This window comes from Halichoerus grypus, chromosome 5, assembly GCF_964656455.1.
Source record: "Halichoerus grypus chromosome 5, mHalGry1.hap1.1, whole genome shotgun sequence".
NCBI classification, from domain to species: Eukaryota; Metazoa; Chordata; class Mammalia; order Carnivora; family Phocidae; genus Halichoerus; species Halichoerus grypus.
The window spans coordinates 162,932,264-162,945,497 of NC_135716.1; the positions used below are offsets into that span (position 1 = coordinate 162,932,264).

The 13,234-nt window shown below is 46.3% G+C and overlaps 1 long non-coding RNA gene and 1 other non-coding gene across 2 annotated transcripts; both read right to left on the reverse strand.

The window, feature by feature from the left end:
- Positions 1-6,304: 6,304 nt before the first annotated feature.
- LOC118518486 (U1 spliceosomal RNA) lies at positions 6,305-6,464 on the reverse strand. The gene has a single exon (XR_004908647.1). It is a non-coding gene; the product is annotated as a U1 spliceosomal RNA (small nuclear RNA).
- A 3,857-nt stretch (positions 6,465-10,321) lies between these two features.
- Positions 10,322-12,504, reverse strand: LOC118518451 (uncharacterized). The gene is made up of 3 exons (XR_004908634.2): positions 11,634-12,504; positions 11,193-11,257; positions 10,322-10,844 (listed from the first exon to the last, which is right to left on the reverse strand). It is a non-coding gene; the product is annotated as an uncharacterized LOC118518451 (long non-coding RNA).
- Positions 12,505-13,234: the final 730 nt, after the last annotated feature.

Here is a 13,234-nt window from a genome sequence, read left to right on the forward strand (position 1 = left end):
TTTCCCTAGTATTATAAGGTGTGTTATTGTTGCTAACTTGATCATGTAATCCTTAGGTTGTTGAGGTAGAATTCCAACTGAACTAGGATGAACATCACCCAGAGGTGGATACACGATTAATGGGACTTTGGATATCTCCTTTTAGGGAGCATGTTTAGATCCCTAAAGGATCAAAGGGTAAACTAGCATAGATATGGTGAATTGGCCATCAGGATCTGTTCCAATCTCTTCCTCATACTGCCAAGTCTGAAAAGTTAAACACTGTATTTCCCAGAATCCCTTGTGGTCGACATTCTACACGCAAATTAGGGTCTATAATTTGCATCCATTTATATAAGAGTTGGGAGGAGAAAGTAAGGCCAAGGTCACCTCCCAGCTATATGGTTATTGCTTTGTGTTCCTGGCAACCTTGGGTTACTGTTCAGCAGCATTCCAGGGTCTAATCACTAGCTTCATGAGGTTGAAAGCAGCAGTGGTAACAGTGGGGGTGGGGGGTGGCCTTCTGAGCCTGAGACTGCAGCCACAAGGGTGTGTGTGTGTGTGTGTTTAATCATCCTTTCACCATCTTAAACTGTACAATTCAGCAAAAAATAAACTGTCCAACTCAGTAGTTTTTAAATATATTCATAAAGTTGTGCAACTATCACCACTATCTAATTCCAAAACATTTCCATCACCCTCAAAGAAACCTGTTAGTGGTCAGTCCCAATTCCCTCGTCCCCCCAGCCCTGGCAACCACTAATCCCTACTTTCTGTCTCTATGACCTTGCCTGCTCTGGACATTCTGTATAAATGGAATCATACAATAGGTAACCTTTTGTGTCTGGCTTCTTTCCCTTGACACAAGGTTTTCAAGGTCCATCCATGTTGTAGCATGTATCTGAACTTCATTCCTTTATATGGCTCAATAATATTCCATTGTATATTGTACAGATATACCACATCTTGTTCACCCATTCATCAACTGATGGACATGTAAGTTCTTTCTACTTTTTGGCTAATGTGACCAATGCCGTTATGAATATTGGTGTACGAAAATCTGTTCAAGTCCCTGCTTTCAACTCTTTTGGGTCTACACCCAGACATGGAATTGCTGGATCATATGGAAATTCTATGTTTAATTTTTTGAGGAACCACCATCCTGTTTCCACAGAGGCTATACCATTTTACCCACGAGCAATACACAAGGGTTCCAATTTTTCCACATCGCTGCCAATCCTTGATACGGTCTTTTTCCTTGTAGCCATCTTAGTGGGCATGAAGTGGTATGTGGTTACGATTTGCGTTTCTCTAATGACTAATGATGTTGAGCATCTTTTCACTCACTCCTTGGCTATTTGTATGTCTTATTTGAAGAAATACCTATTCAGATCCTTTGCTTATTTTTAAATTGGGTCATTTGGTATCGTTGAGTCAGAAGACCTTTTTATATATTCTAGTTAAAATTCCCTTAACCGACATGCGATTCACAAAATCTTTCTTCCATTCTGTGGGTTGTCTTTTCACTTGGTATGTTCTTCAGTGCAAGAATTCTAGTAGTGGCCTCCTGACTCATCACCTTCATGCTTGTGCCAGAGTTAGCAGCTACTCCGGGATCTTGTTCTAGGAGTCATTCCTGGAAGTTTATCCCAGAACCCACTCCTCCAGCCCTTCCAACTATTTCTTTGAGCATAGGATTCCCTGCATTAAGTCCTTTTCTGCTTGGAATAATTAGAGCAGTTTTTCTTTCCTGTGACTGAGCCCTGACTGATAAATAGCACAACTTGAGACCTTCCAGCAAGGATATGACATAGCATTTTGCTAGAGCTGATGGGCAACCATGCTATAATAATAATAAATTCCTGGAAAGTCAGATTTGGAAGCACCTTTGAAGATCAACTGGTCCAACCCTTTCATTTGTCAAACGGAGAAACAAATTGAGACACAATGTGGAAGACACACAACCCATGAAGCTGAGTGCCCACAGTTCCCATAGCCTTCTCCCAAGGCTGGTGGACCTGAGCTGATCTTGCTTCCCGGAATCTGTGATCTAGGTCACGTAAATCCAATGAGGCCAGCCCTGCCAACCTTCCTGCAGCTGATTGGACACAGGATTTGTGTCCAAGCCAAATGCTGCCATGAACAACCTAGATGTGACAGAAGCCAACCGCCTGTGTGAGACTGCCCGGTATGGGAGACATAAGGGCTAAAGGACACCCAGAGCACATCACAACGTAATCGTTCCTGTTCTCCAGGGACCTAGTGGGCTGCTGACATGGCTTCTTCCCTGTCCTTTCCCTAGCCCCCATTACTGAAAGTCAGCGGAGCTTGGCTCTTCCTTGCCCACCTGAAGAAGCTCATGGATATACACAAACATGGCCACTGGTTTTCTGGGGATCACAGCTAGATTTTAAAAAAAGGGGTACCTGGGTGGCTCAGTTGTTAAGCATCTGCCTTTGGCTCAGGTCATGATCCCAGGGTCCTGGGATCGAGCCCCGCATTGGGCTCCCTGCTCAGCGGAGAGCCTGCTTCTCCCTCTCCCACTCCCCCTGCTTGTGTTCCCTCTCTCGCTGTGTCTCTGTCTGTCAAATAAATAAATAAAATGTTAAAAAAAAAAAAAAAGAAAAAGCAGGCCACAAATGCAGATCTGGAATTCCAGACCTTATGCTCTTTCCACTTGGACAAGACTGTGCAGCATGAGAGCGGGGGGCGTCCTGAGTGCGGGGAGACTAGAGGAGGCTGCTGGCTCTGTGGGGTTGAATTCTGAGGACCAAGTTGTCATCAGAGGGATCCAGCAAGAGCAGGATTACAGCCCCTCGTCTTAGCCTGCACTGGAGATGCTGCTTCACTTTTCTTCGGTGGGTCTGCCTTTGCGAGTGGCTTGGGATAGAGTTCTAGATGCACATACCGCTTGGCCATTCCTGAGGCCCCTGCCTTTGAGGAAGTCCATTCGTTGCTCACTCTATGTGGACAGGGCCTCTGCTCAGACTTGGTGCTTGGACATAGAAACTGACACCCAGAGACAGACCCAGGCCACGGGGATGGGAAATCACCAAGGAAAAAATGGCACCGGAAACCATAGATGTGAATGAGAGGAGGACTGGCTTTCTCTTCCCAGAAACCTTTCACTGATGAGAGCAGCGAAAGGAGCAACCAGAGAAAGGGGAAGGGGAGCCAGGAGGGAACAAAACACGGGAAGCCAAGTAGGGGGAGAAGTCCAGGAAGGCAAGCATGGTGAGCTGACACGTGGGGCCGGTCTAGCTGGCCGGGACCTGGGTTTGTCACATGGGAAGTAATTGCTAACTTCAGAGAGAGCCATTTCGGAAGACAGCAGCGGTAGAGAACGGATTTCATTTAGTTGAGGTGTGTGTGAGTGGCCAGGGAGGAGGGAGAGCTGGTAGACAATTCTCTCCTAAGAAGGGGAGATTTTTTTAGTAGGAGAGACTCATGCATGTTTGGAGGCTCAGGAGAAAATAGGGAGAGAGAGGAAGCGATTTCATGGCGCTCTGCCTCTAGAAGCCAGAGGGACAAAAATCAGGCGCAGGCAGAGGGGTTGGCTGTGGACACAGAAGGGGCACCTCCCCCCTCAGCTTGGAGGGACATGAAGACGACCATGAGATTGAGTGTCCTTCCTGAAGGGGCTAATCTTCCCTCTGAGAAGATATACGGTGCCTCCAACAGAACAGGTGGCTGATAAAGAAATACCAGTCCTTCCTGCCCTCCTTTGCTGCGCAGCTCCAGTCCTCTGAAGCCACACGGGACGTCACTCGGGGCTGTTACAAGGCTAAAGAACTCAGCCAGAGCTGGAGAAATTCAAGGCAATCCCAGACTTTTCTGGAATTTCAGAGGAGTAGAGGCTGCTTTCTCCCAAGGCTCCTAAGCCGGGAAGACGTAAGAGAGTGTGGATCTTCCCCCATGGGGACAGACTTCCAGACAACTGAAACCACACAGAGGAAGGCAGAGCTGAGGAACGGAAGGCAAGAGACAGGGACACCATGTGAATAAACACCGAATGACATCGTTTTAGGGCCAGGATCAAACCATGCCTGAAGCCCCTGTACTTTCCCGTACCCTGATGCGACAAATTCTTTCCCCCTATCTGAAGCCCATTTCTGTTAGGTGTCTGTCACCTGGAACTGAAGGAAGTAGGGTGTTGCTGGTGATGATCCTTGACCCACGGAAGTGGCAGGGTTGAGGTGGGGTCCGGACAGTGGGGTTTTCCTCACCCCAGGCCGGGAGGTCAGCATGCCCTGCAATGTAGCTGCTCCAGAAGCTCAGACCACGTACCTAACACAGGTGGGAGCTCAGGGACTTGGTAGAAATCTGTCAGGAGGTTGTACGTGTCGGCTGTTTTCCCAAACCTTTAGTTTGTAGTCAAAGATACAAATTTTGCAGACTGAATAATGAATAATAAAAGCTAATATTTCTGAGGCACCCATCCTTGCCAGGCTCTAAGAGCTTTACACGTAGGAATTCACCGAATCTTCACAGTAATACAGAGAAGTAGATATCACTGTTATTCCCCCATTTTACATTTGAGGAACTGAGGCACAGAACCATTTGCCCAAGGTCACGAAGCTAGACAGGCGAGAGCTACCACTTGAATCCAGGCAGCCTGGCCCCTGATCTTGCGTGCCTACAACTTTGCCAAGACAGACTGCCTGCAGCCAACACTGTCTGATGGTCACGTGCTTTGCAGGATTGAAAAAGCCTATCTCTTCATGGAAAGCTAAAGTGAGTGGGAACAAAGGCAGGAAGGCAGGAAACACAGCCACACCCAAGCCCTTCCTGCCTGTCCCCACTAACAGGACAGTTACCCGATGTAAAGAGCCTTCCACTGGGATGCAGCCTCGGGGTCAGAGTTGCTCCAAGGCAGAGGTGAAGAGGGAGGCCCTGGGCTGAGGACTGGGAGGTCCCGTTGCTGACAGACTCCCCCGGTCTAGATTCAGAGACCATAGTTCACAGTTCTTCTGACTTGGTTTTTAACTCGTGGAGTTATCCAAATATGAATAGTCAGAAACCTCCCGCATCTTCTGAGGGAGTGGTTTTGCCAGAGAAACCCAAATCCTGGCCCAAGGAAGCCTGCAGTGATCCACCCCCAGGGCAAGCAATGTCTTGGTTCCCAACAATACTAACAGGACATCTTCAAAGTCCTTCTAAGATGTGGCCACAAAGTTACAACGAATAGGGGAGACCACCCCCTACATGGCAGAGCAGACAGACTGGCTTCATTCTACCAAGTCAGGGAATCTTTGCTGTTCTCCCCCTCCAAGATGCAACACACACCACCGACCATTGGGTGCTGTTTTGTCTCCTCTCCTTTTCCAAAAAAAGGGTGTTTATTTAGAATTACCTTGTGTTCCTCCACCAGTGCACCAAGGTATTACGTATGCAGCTGATTCACGTTATTGTTTACGTATAGTAGTGTTTCCCAAACTTTTTGGTCTCAAGATTCCTTTACACTCTGAAAAATTGAAGACCTGAAAATTCTTTTGTTTATATGTGTTACATTACTGATATTGGCCATATTCCAATTAAAATTAAGAGTTTTAGGGACACCCGGGTGGCTCAGTCGGTTAAGTGTCTGCCTTCGGCTCGGGTAATGATCCCAGGATCCTGGGATCGAGCCCCACATCCGGCTTCTTACTCCGCGGGGAGCCTGCTTCGCCCTCTGCCTGCCACTCCCCCTGCTTGTGCTCTCCCTCTCTCTCTGACAAATAAATAAATAAAATCTTTTTAAAAACCCCATAAAAATAAAAAATAAAATTAAGAGTTTTAAAAATACATTTATTTATTTAAAAATAAAAATAATAAACCCACTAGTGTTAACATAAACAATACCCTTTTCAGTGAAAAATAACTACATTTTCCAAATCAAAAAAATTAGTGGAAAGAACGACATTGTCTGACAATTTTGCAAATCTCTTTAAATGTCTGGCTTCACAAAAGGCAGCTAGATTCCCATATCTGCTTCTTTTTTTTTTTTTTTAAAGATTTTATTTATTTATTTGAGAGAGAGAGAAAGCACATGAGAGGGGGGAGGGTAAGAGGGAGAAGCAGACTCTCTGCTGAGCAGGGAGCCCGATGCGGGACTCGATCCAGGGACTCCAGGATCATGACCTGAGCCGAAAGCAGTCGCTTAACCAACTGAGCCACCCAGGCGCCCCTCCCATATCTGCTTCTTTATTCAATCTGTTGAGATATGTTGTTTTAGTTGAAGTATATGAACAAAATTCAGCCTCATACAGATATAAAAATGGAAAAAGGAGGATTATTTTTAAAAGCCTTTTCAGATAACTGTGGATATTCCTCTTTCTTTTTTTAAGGGAAGAAAGTGCACACAGTCCCCCACTACCATAAATTATGCAACCAAGTCTCCCACATTTGGGGAAATCAAAAATGTCAGCATACCCAGAGTGCAATGGATGGGTCTCACCCTGGAAAATCACCTTCATGATCATGGTTTTCCCCTGCCGGGTAAGTCTGGATATTTCTCTTTGATATTATACCAAAACTTAACAAATGATAGTTGTGTAAAATTTAGTTTCAGTGTGGAATCTGAAACCAGTCAATTTTTCATTAAACTAAAATACATTGGTCTATCTTGCACTTTGAATGCATCTTTTATCCATGAATGATTTTGTAACACTTGGAACATAGCGTTTAGTGAGTTATACTATACAGATCTTCCAAATGTCGACATGTTATTTTACAATATAAAAAAATCATACTCGTTAATGTCACCATTGATCTTATCAGAAAGTCTTTAAGTGTTGGGAAGCTACTAAGCTTACAGGGGTGGATACAAATATTCCCAAAGGCTAATTTTCACTCAAAAACTGAAATCTTATTATTAGCAGCAAATATTGTCCATTTTCCCCTTGAAATGATCAGCTCACTTCTTTTATTTTTTTTATTTTTTATTTTTTAAGATTTAATTTGTATTTATTTGACAGAGAGACAGCGAGAGAGAGGTGGGAGAGGGAGAAGCAGGCTTCCCGCAGAGCAGGGAGCCCGATATGGGGCTCTATCCCAGGACCCTGGGATCATGACCCTAGCGGAAGGCTGACGCTTAACGACTGAGCCACCCAGGCGCCCCATCAGCTCACTTCTTTTAGAGAAAATGTCTGCAAAATATATATATATATATATATATTTGCATAATCATGGTGTGTCTTTTGATCCTTCTTTCGAGTAGAAATGGTATTGAACTTGCAACTAGCAGCTAGTTCAGCTTGCAACTCAAACAATACAAGTGCTTTTCCTGAGACAACCATGGTTACTTAGGCATCTAGCAGAATTCTTCCCACTCTGTCAAAATATTTAAAAGAAGTATACTCAAGGGTAGAGATTTAATACAGTTAATAGTTTTTACTGTTTTATCAAGTCATTCTCTTTTTATGATTTTATTTATTTATTTGAGAGAGAGTGAGCACAAGCAGGGGCAGAGGGAGAGGGAGAAGCAGGCTCCCCACTGAGCAGGGAGCCCTTGGAGGGGGGGCTCCATCCCAGGACCCCGGGATCATGACTTGTGCCAAAGGCAGACGCTTAACTGACTGAGCCACCCAGGCGCCCCTTATCAAGTCATTCTTTTTTTTTTTTTTTTTTTAAGATTTTTTATTTATTTATTTGAGAGAGAGAGAATGAGAGAGAGCAAGCACATGAGAGGGGGAGGGTCAGAGGGAGAAGCAGACTCCCTGCCGAGCAGGGAGCCCGATGCGGGACTCGATCCAGGGACTCCAGGATCATGACCTGAGCCGAAGGCAGTCGCTTAACCAACTGAGCCACCCAGGCGCCCTTATCAAGTCATTCTTAAGCAAAACTGCTTTATTTATTTCCTTTGCCGTGTGGACAGGGCAGGGAGGGATACACTGACACAAGCGTAACTGGAGCTGGGCCTCACTTTACCCTAAGGGGCCAGCTGCTCTACCCGCCATCGCTTTCCTACCACCAAAAAAGGCAAAATAACATCTTAGTAGTATTATGAAAATAGTTTTGACTTCACAGAGCCTCTGAAAAGCTCTTGGGGATGCTCAGGGGTTTATAGACCACACTTTGAGAAGCACTGATTTTTTTTTTTTTTTCTTTTAATTAGGCTCCATACCCAGCATGGAGCCCAATGCGGGGCTTGAATTCACGACCCTGAGATCAAGACCCTGAGATCAAGACCTGAGCTGAGATCAAGAGTCAGGTGCTTAACCAACCAAGCCACCCAAGTGCCCCACTCTTTCTTTAAATCACCTTGGTACCCTTGTCAAAAACCAATTGACCATGCACAGATTTTTATTTCTGGTTTATTTCTGGTTTCTTTATATGTTTTTACTCTCACATCTGTCCCATTGACCTATATGTCTATCTTTATGCCCAGTCTCATGTTGTCTTGATTACTGTAGTTTTGTAGTATATTTTGAAATTGGAAAGTATGAATCTTCCAACTTATTTTTTTTCAAGATTGTTTTGGCTATTTTGGATCTTTTGCATTTCCATATGAATTTTAGGATCCTCTTGTCAATTTCTGCAAAACAAGGGCAGAGAAAGCTTGGATTGTGATAGGGATTGCAATGAATCTTAGATCGGCTGGGAAGAAATGCTATCCTAACAATATTAAGTCTTACAATCCATGAAATCAGGATGGCTTTCCATTTATTTATATCTTTTAAATTTTCTTTATGTTACTGATTTTAAGCAGAAGAGTGACATAATCTGATTTATACTTTAGGAAGATTACTCAGTAGTGTGTGGAAAAACAAATGGGGGCTAAGAGATGCTGCATGAGCAAGGGCAATAGTAGCAGGGACAAAGAGGAAAGCCCTTGTTACAGAATCATTTATGATGTAACTCAGCAGGACTCGATGATTGTGTAGAAAGAGGAAAGTGTAAAGAATGACTCCCAGGCGGCGTGCCTGGGTGGCTCAGTCGTTAAGCGTCTGCCTTCAGCTCAGGTCATGGTCCCAGGGTCCTGGGATCGAGCCCCGCATCGGGCTCCCTGCTCAGCGGGAAGCCTGCTTCTCCCTCTCCCACTCCCCCTGCTTGTGTTCCTACTCTCGCTGTGTCTCTCTCTCTCTGTCAAATAAATAAAATCTTTAAAAAAAAAAAAAGAATGACTCCCAGGTTTTTGGCTTGGGGACACTGTGATGTCACCAACTGAGACAGAAAACACACAAGAAGCAGTTTGGGAGAAAAGAGGAAATTATCAATCAGTTGGTACATGTTGAGCTTGAGATGACTGGGACACCCAGCAGAAAGATCAAGCGACTGGATATTTGAGTCTAATGCTCAGGGGAGCATGGTCTCGCGGTGGTGATTTGAGAATCATCATATAAAAGGAGAGCCAAGAGATGACATGAACCAACCAATGGGAACAATAAAGGAAGCAGAAACAGGGCGCCTGGGTGGCTCAGTTGTTAAGCGGCTGCCTTCGGCTCAGGTCGTGATCCCAGGGTCCTGGGACCAAGCCCCGCATCCGGCTCCCTGCTGCTCAGCGGGAAGCCTGCTTCTCCCTCTCCCATTCCCCCTGCTTGTGTTCCTTCTCTCGCTGTGTCTGTCAAATAAATAAATAAATCTTTAAAAAATAAAAAATAAAAAATATGGGAAGCAGAAAGGATGCAAAAGATTACCAATATGTAAAAGGTAGAGCACAGGGCACCTGGGTGGCTCAGTAGGTTAAGCAACCGACTCTTGATTTCAGCTCAGGTCATGATCTCGGGGGTCCTGAGATCAATCCCTGCATCTGGCTCTGTGCTCAGTGGGAAGTCTACTTGGGATTCTCTTCCTCTCCCTCTGCCCCTCCCCCTGAGCACGTGCTCTCTCTCTCTCTCTCAAATAAATAAATAAATGTTAAAAAAAAAAAATAGGGGCACCTGGGTGGCTCAGTTGGTTGAACGTCTGACTTTGGCTCAGGTCATGATCCCGAGATCCTGGGATCGAGCCCCGCATCGGGCTCCCTGCTCCACGGGAAGCCTGCTTCTCCCTCTCCCTCTGCCCCTCCCTCTGCTGCTCCCCCTGCTTGTGCTCTCTCATTCTTGCTCTCTCTCAAATAATAAATAAAATCTTTTAAAAAAATAATAAATAAATAAATAAATAAATGTAGAGCAGATCACAAATAGTCCACAAAGGACCATTTGCAACAACATGGATGGATCTAGAGAGTATAATGCTAAGCTAAATAAGCCAGTCAGAGAAAGACAAATACTGTGTGATTTCATTCATATGTGGAATTTAAGAAACAAAACAAAGAGCAAAGGAAAAAAAAAAAAAGACAAACCAAAACATAGACTCTTTTTTTCTTTTTTTAAAGATTTTATTTATTTATTTATTTATTTATTTATTTGTCGGAGGGAGAGAGAGAGAGAGAGAAAACAAGCAGGGGGAGTGGCAGGCAGAGGGAGAAGCAGGCTCCCCGCTGAGCAAGGAGCCCTTGGAATCATGACCTGAGCCCAAGGGAGACTCTTAACAGACTGAGCCACCCAGACGTCCCCAAACCACAGACTCTTAACTGCAGGGAACAAACTAGTGGTTGCCAGAGGGGAGGTGGGGTGGGGCATAGGGGAAGTAGGGGATGGAAGCCTTGAATAACGTATAGAATTGGTGAATCACTATATTGTAGATCTGAAACTAATAGAACACTGTATGTTAACTATACTGGAATTAAAGTTAAAAAAAAAAAAAAAGTGCCCAAAGGAGACTGAGAAGGAACCAGCAGGAAGAACCAGTGTGCTGAGTGCCGGGGCAGCGGCTAATAACAAGCAGCCACACGCTGAACCGCTTCCATTGGATTCACCGAGTTAGAAGGCGCGGGTGGGCAACACAGGGATCTTCCAGCAGGGGGCTGAGCCATGTTGCTGCGGAGGAGGACGAGGCGGTAGCTGAGAAGATGGAGGCAGCACAGAAGGATAATTCATTCCAGAAGTTTGGAGGGGAACGGAAAGGAAACAAAAAAGAAGTGACTAGAAAGGGAGTGGAGGGGAGGGGGTGTGGTCTTAGGATAGAAGAGACTTGGGTGTGTTTACGGGCTGGTGGGGAGCACTAGCCGAAAGGGGGAGGATGAGGGAGGCAGTGGGGTCCATGAGGAGCTGGGGGCGAGCCTGGGAGGAGGAGAAAGCAGGTGAGTGGGTTTGGAATAGTGCTTTTTAAATATGAATGGGTGCACCCATCACACACCTCAAATCTCCCCTCTCCTCCCCAAGTCCAAGTCCCGGCTTCGCATTCCTCACCCAGACCATGGCACCGGCCTTCAGATGCTCAGCCTTGTGGTGCAGGCTCACTGGACAAGCGGGAACTGAACTGAAGGAAAGAGAATGAGCCAGGAGCCTCTGTGAAGTCAGGGGATGAGGCACTGGGAGGCAGAAGACAGGCATGCTGTAGGAGGGGCCCTGGTGGGACCCTTGAGGCCGGGGTTCCAGAGGGGCCCATTCAAGCCGTGGCCCCGGACAGCACAATGGGGTCCCGATGAAGGTCACTGAGGAGGTCGAGGAAGGGTGTCATTTGCATGGATGAGCAGGACATTAGGACAGATCACCTGACAGAAATTCTGAAACCCAAGTCCTTGCTGGGTGGAGGGGGGTGACCGGGAGGGCACTAGGTCAGCGCGATGAGAAGGGCTGGCAGAGTAGAGCCAGGAGGCAGGAGTCTCAGAGAGGGAGAAAATGACATACGTGCACAGGAGAAAACCCTCCAAAGTGTGAGTGGGGGTCGTCCGTGAGGGCAGGGAGGACGGTGGGTCGTTTCAATTTCTTCTTTACTCTTTCCTGTTATTTCCTCCAAGTTTCCTACAATGATTTTTTTTTTGTAGAAACGTAAAAGATAGGGGAAAAAAATAAAAATAACAAACGCCCCTGTTCACAGCATCTAGAATCTGCCATCATAAACATGCCCAAGTCCCCTGTGAGTCCCTCCTCCACTCAGACGAGCACGATCAGTAGGTTTTTTTTTACGCATATGTACACACACACCCATAGTAGGTTTGTGTACGTGTATATACACACGTAGAACAGAAGACAGTAGGTGTGTGCCTCATTGTTTCTTTTCCATGGGGGGGAGTGTTTGAATAATCAGGGGAAAGGAACTTTTTGAAGGTGAGGAGGACACACAGGGACAGGGACAGAGGAGCCTGAACCCCCTCTCCTTCAGTGCTGGGCCGCACCTGGCTGTTAAATGTTCCAGGAAGAGGGGGATTACTACTTTTATTTCTCTGGCTAGGTTTCTACCCATTCTCATGTCTCCCAAGTCATTTACACCTCAGAGGTCTGGGAGGCAGGGATGGCACCCATTATCCCCATTTGACAGATGGGGAAACTGAGGCCCAGGGAATGGCAGGGAGCTGCCAGGATATCACAGTGAGTTGGTAGAGGACAAGGGACCGGAGCTTGGCCTAGGTTTCTTTTCAGAAGCCCAGGCTGGTGCGCAGAAGGGCGGGGTAGAGGCAAGGAACATTGGGTGGCTTGGACTTTGGCCACTTGGCAATAAGGAAGAAAAATGGCAATAACTTCAGGCAGCTAAGGCTGGGCCATGGCTGGGAAACTGGGGAGAAACAGATGGGCAATTCACCTCCTTAGAGGTGAGAGCAGGCCCATCCCTGGAGGCTGGGGTTCCCCTCCCCACTGCCCCACTCCCACGGTCCCTTCCCCCACTCAGGAGCTTTCTTCACAGGTACAAAGGCTCAGCCCTACCACTGATACATGCTGTGTGATCTTTTTTTTTTTTTTTTAAGATTTTATTTACTTATTTATCAGGGAGAGAGAGCACAAGCAGGGGGAGGGGGCAGAGAGAGAGGGAAAAGCAGACTCCCCACTGAGCAAGGAGCCTGACGTGGGCACTGGATCCCAGGACCCTGGGATCTTGGCCTGAGCCGAAGGCAGACGCTTAACCGACTGAGCCACCCAGGTGTCCCTGCTGTGTGATCTTTGAAAAGCCTTTTACCTGTCAGGGCCTCAATTTTCTCATCTTTAAAACAGGGTAATAGGGGCGCCTGCGTGGCTCAGTCGTTAAGCGTCTGCCTTCGGCTCAGGTCATGATCCCAGACTCCTGGGATCGAGCCCCGCATCGGGCTCCCTGCTCAGTGGGAAGCCTGCTTCTCCCTCTCCCGCTCCTCCTGCTTGTGTTCCTGCTCTCACTCTCTCTCTCTCTCTCTCTGTGAAATAAATAAATAAAATCTTTAAAAAAAAAAAAACAGGGTAATAATCTTGAACTTAGGATTGTTCCAAGGATGGAGAGAGAGAACCCTCATCTATGAATCTGAAAGTAGAGACACATAAGA